At 40.6% G+C, this 5,619-nt stretch overlaps 1 protein-coding gene across 1 annotated transcript in view; it reads left to right on the top strand.

Annotated features, from left to right (window-relative positions):
- ADGRG4 (adhesion G protein-coupled receptor G4) overlaps window positions 1–5,619 on the top strand; it is a 91,937-nt gene that overhangs the window by 750 nt on the left and 85,568 nt on the right.

Raw genomic sequence — 5,619 nt, 5'->3', positions numbered from 1 at the left:
AGAAATGTCCGTTCATGTCTTCTGCCCATTTCTTGATTGGATTCTTTGTTCTTTGGGTGTTGAGTTTGATAAGTTCTTTATAGATTTTGGATACTAGCCCTTTATCTGATAAGACATTTGCAAATATCTTTTCCCATTCTGTCAGTTGTCTTTAGGTTTTGTTGACTTACGTACTGACTTTTAAAATGAATGTATTTACTACTTTTGGGGTCTGATAGGAAGAAGGAACTTTCCGCGGAACTGTTCCTCGAAGTTCTTGGGCAGGACACAAGAACTTCTCATTCTATGCCAAATGCTTCACCCAATTGCCTGATATCTTTGCACGAGGAACAGTCCTCTATCTGCCATCCATTAGAGTCCAACTCGGTGCCCTAATAGTGGGCAAACCATTTGTTCAGAAAATAGCTATAAAGGCCCCACTATGTGCCAACCGTTATGCTGGGCACGGGAAACTGGCAGTAGGGGGCCAAGACTCTGGTTCAGGCACTGTCTTGAAATATCAGAGAATACAAAAGTTGAAGCATTCTGGGAAAAGCCAGTACTGTTTAATGCTCTATGAATTCAGTTCTGCTTAAAAATTGTGTAAACATGGCATCACCAGGCAAAGCAGCTTGGGAACTTCGCAAAAGGCAAATTAAAATTACATATTGAGTAACCACTGTGGCAAGAGTTTTATTTTCCTTTTCCCCAGGCTCTGCCAGAGATAGACCCGGAGCACAATGTTTTGCTATATCGCTCTGCTAGAGAGTTAAAAAATGGGAGCTGGCAGGCATAGACATCATAAGAAAAGAAATCTGCAGACCAGTATCCCTTATGAATATAGATGCACAATTCTTTTTTTAAAAGATTTTTTTAAATTTTTAAGTAATCTCTACATTCAACGTGGGAGTTGAACCCACAACCCCGAGATCTAGAGTCACATGCTCCGCCGACTGAGCCAACCAGGTGCCCCCCCAAATCCCTTTTTTTTTTAAAGTAAGCTATATGCTCAGTGTGGGGCTTGAACTCACGACCCTGAGATCTAGAGTTGCATGCTCTACCAACTGAGCCAGCCAGGCTCCCCGAGATGCAAAAATTCTTTTTTTCAGCTATTTTTTAATTTAAATTCAATTAGCCAACATATAGTACATTATTAGTTTCCGATGTAGAGTTCAGTAATTCATCAGTTGCATATAACACCCAGTTAGATGCAAAAATTCTTTTTTAAAAAAGATTTTATTTATTTATTCGACAGAGAGAGAGTACAAGCGGGGGAAGCAGGAGAAGGAGAAGCAGGCTCCCCACTGAGCAGGGAGCCTGATGCGGGGCTCGATCCCAGGACTCCAGGATCATGACCTGAGCCGAAGGCAGAGGCTTAACCACTGAGCCATCCAGGCACCCCTAGATGCAAAAATTCTTAACATAGTATAGCAGACTAAATCCAGCAATATATTTAGAGGATTATATACCCTGACAAAGTGGAATTTATCCCACGAATGAATGCAAAGGTGGTTCAACATATAAAAATCGATCAATTAATGTACTACATAGCATTTACAGACTGAAGGGGGGAAAACCACATGATCATCTCAATTGATGCAGGAAAAGAGTATGACAAAATCCAACACCCTTTCATGATAAAAACACTTGACACACTAGAAATGGAAGGGAACTTCCTCAATCTGATAAGAGCATCTATGAAAAACCCACAGTAAACATCATACTTATTGGTGAAAAACTGAAAGCTTTCCCTTAAGATCAGGCACAAGACCAGAATGCCCATGTTCATCACTTGTATTCAACATTACACTGGAAGTTCTAGCCAGAGCACTTGGGCAAGAAAAAGATATATAAGTCATCCAAACTGGAAAGAAAAAGTAATACTATCTCTATTTGTAGATGGTATGATCTTACATATAGAACATCCTAAAGAATCCACAAAAAAAGATATTTAAGTTAATAAATACATTTGGCAAAGCTGCAAGATACAAGATCAACACAAAAATTAGTGGTATTTCTATGCACTGGCAATGAACAGTCTGAAATAAAGTTAAGAAAACAATTTTATTTACCATAGCATCTAAAGGAGTAAAGTACCTAGGAATAAATTTAACCAAGTAGTTGAAAGACTTCTACACTCAAATTACAAACATTGTTGAAAGAAATTTAAAAAGACCTAAGTAAATGGAAAAGATCCCATGTTCATGGATTTAATAAAAGAGAACAAGATTTAATATTAAAATGTCAATATTCCCCCAAAGAGATTTACAGATTCAGTGCAAGCCATATCAAATTCCAATGGCTTTTTTTTTTTTTTACAGACATGGAAAAGCTGATTGTGCAATTCATATGGAATTGCAACGGACCCTGAATAGCCAAAACAATCTTGAAAAAGAACAAATTTGGAGAAATCACACATCTAGATTTCAATACTTACTACAAAGCTATGGTAATCAAAACTGTGTTATTGGCATAGGGATAGATATAGATTAATGGAACAGAATTGAGAGTCCAGGAAGAAACCCATGCATATACATATGGTCAATTAATTTTCCACAAGGGTGCCAAGAACATTCAATGGGGAAAAATAGTCTCTTCAATAAATGGTGCTGGCCCAACTGGACGTGTAAATACATATCCATGTACACATGTAAATATGCATATACACGTAAACACATAAAAAGAATGAACTTGGACTCCCTCTTCATACCATATACAAAAATTAAGTCAAAATGGATGAAATTCCTAAACATCAGAACTACAACTATAGAAATCAGAAGAAAGCACAGACGTGTACTCTGATTTGGACTTGGATGACCTTTGGGCTTGGATTTGCAAATAGAGTCTCAGAACTGACACCAAAAGAATGAGGAGCAAAAGAAAAACATAGATCAATTGGATTTCATCAAAATTAAGGATGTGTGCATCACAGGACACCATCAAGACAGTGAAACGACAGCCTAGAAAATGGGAGAAAGTATTTTCAGGTCACATATCTCATAAGGTCCTAGTATGTAGAATATATAAAGAGTGCTTATAACTCAACAACAAAAACACAAACAGCACAATTTAAAAATGGGTAAAGGACTTGAATAGACATTTCTCCAAAGAAGATATGCAGATGGCCAACATGCACATGAACAGATGTTCAATGTCATTAGTCATTAGGGAAATGCAAATCAAAACCATGATGAGATACCACTCTGCACCCTCTACAGTGGTTATAATAATAATTAAAAAATGGAAAACAACAAGGGTTGGTGAAGAGGTAGAGAAATTAGAACCCTTATGAACTGCTGGTGGGACTGTTGAATGGCTGCTGTGGAAAACAGTGGTTATTAGTAAGTTAAACATAAAAATACTAAATGACCCATCCTAGATATATACCCCAAAGAAGTGAAAGCATGTTCAAACTAAACAGATGGCATGAATGTCCACAGCAGCACTGTTCATAATAGCTAAAAGGTAGAAAAAAACCCCAAATGTCCATTAACAGATGAATCAGTAAACAGAATGTAGTATATCCTTACAATGGAATATCGTTCAGCCATTAAAAATAATGATGTTCTGGGGTGTCTGGCTGGCTCAGTTGGTAGAGCGTGCAACTCTTGATCTCAGGGTTGAGCCCCACGTTGTGTATAGGGATGACTTAAAAAGAAGATCTTAAAAAAAATAATGATGGGGCGCCTGGGTGGCTCAGTCGTTAAGCGTCTGCCTTCGGCTCAGGTCATGATCTCAGGGTCCTGGGATCGAGCCCCGCATCGGGCTCCCTGCTCAGTGGGGAGCCTGCTTCTCCCTCTCCCACTCCCCCTGCTTGTGTTCCCTCTCTCGCTGTGTCTTTCTCTGTCAAATAAATAAATAAAATCTTAAAAAAAATAATGATGTACTGATGCGTGCTGAAACATGGATGAATTTGGAAACATTATGCGAAGCGAAAGAAACTAGAAACAGTCACTTGTATGTTTCTGTTTATATGAAATGTCTAGGATAGTCAAATCCATACAGACAGAAAGTAGATTAGTGGTTGACAGTGGGAGGGAGCAGGGAAAGGGCCATGACTGCTTAATGGATATGGGGTTTCCTTTTGGGATGATGAAAATGTTCTGGAACTAGATAATGTGATGGTCATACACCATCATGAATGTACTAAAGGCCACTGAATTGTACACCTTAAAATGAGTAAAATGGTGAATTTTGTGTTATGTGAACTTTGTCAGTACAAATAAAATGGTGCCTGCACTCCAAGGGTTGTAACATAGCCATTTTTTTTTTTTTTAAAGATTTTACTCATTTATTTGACAGAGATAGACACAGCGAAGAGAGGGAACACAAGCAGGGGGAGTGGGAGAGGGAGAAGCAGGCTTCCTGCGGAGCAGGGAGCCCAATGCAGGGCTCGATGCGGGGCTCGATGCCGCGATGTGGGGCTTGATGTGGGGCTTGATGTGGGGCTTGATGCGGGGCTTGATCCCAGGACCCTGGGATCGTGACCTGAGCCAAAGGCAGACGCTTAACGACTGAGCCACCCAGGCGCCCCTGTAACATAGCCACTTGAATGAGGCTTGTGATAAGGTTTTCTTAGCATGGAAAACACTTATGTTATCATGTTAAGTGAGAAAAGCAGGGTACCAAACTTTCCATACAATATGATCTCAGCCAATTAGAAACAAATGAAGCCTGTGCCCGGAAGAAAAGAAAGGCCAAAGGAAATTTACCAAAATGTGGTCTCTGGGTGGTAGGACTCTGGCTGACTTTGTTCTCATCTTTTCACTTTTCTAATGCTTTCCATTTTTTTCTTTTAAAAAAGCATGTACAGTATCACTTTTATAATGGAAGAAACACCTTTTTTTTTTTTTAAGTGCGGACAACAATAAATGTAATTTAAAATAAAGGGAAACAGAGTAGAGGCAAGGAGACACAGAGGAGCCAAATCAAGAGAGAACACGCTTCAGGGGAGCAATCATGCAATTTGGACTTGAAAATTGCCAGGGAACAGATGGCAGAGTCCAAGCAGACATCTGCAATGGAGAGTTAAATCATATGCAAAGACACAAGTGGCCTTTGAAGCAGGTCCCGGAGAGGCCCAGCAGAGAACGCTGCTTGCCTGGCCAAACAGAAGGGCAGAGCCTTTGCCCTGCCTCGTCGCAGCCTGGCTCCCTATGATCCCTTGCTGGGGGCCCGGGGGAGGGGCAGGATGGGGGGAGCTAAGGCAGGGCTCCGTGCAGATGCGCTTGGCTGTGTAAGGGGACAAAAGAGGTTGTGGGAGAAGAAAGAGACTTCTAATCATGACAGTGACAAACATGGCGGCTGACATTTACTTGGGGCTTCATAGTTTATAAACGTTTCACATACATAACGTAAATGGCAGTTATAATCCTGAGCATTTTTCATGATGGCCCCGCCAGGAGGCTAACTGGCATTCCTATCTTAACCATGGGGGAAGGAGACCCAGAGAAGTGACGTGGGTTTAGTGCACACTCATACGGTGCTCACTAAGTGCCGCTGTCCTAAAAGCTTTCTCGTGCATTAATTGTCCATGTTGATGCAGCTAGGAAGGGGCAGAACTGGGGCTCAAATGTGGGGTTTTTGGATTCTACTACACTACACTTCTGCTCATATCTAAGTAGAACTTAGCTCTGCCCA

This window comes from Leptonychotes weddellii, chromosome X, assembly GCF_054177405.1.
Source record: "Leptonychotes weddellii isolate Sample4059 chromosome X, ASM5417740v2, whole genome shotgun sequence".
In the NCBI taxonomy this organism is placed as follows: Eukaryota; Metazoa; Chordata; class Mammalia; order Carnivora; family Phocidae; genus Leptonychotes; species Leptonychotes weddellii.
Note: the sequence above shows the minus strand (reverse complement) of the source record. Positions and strands in the feature narration are given on the sequence as shown.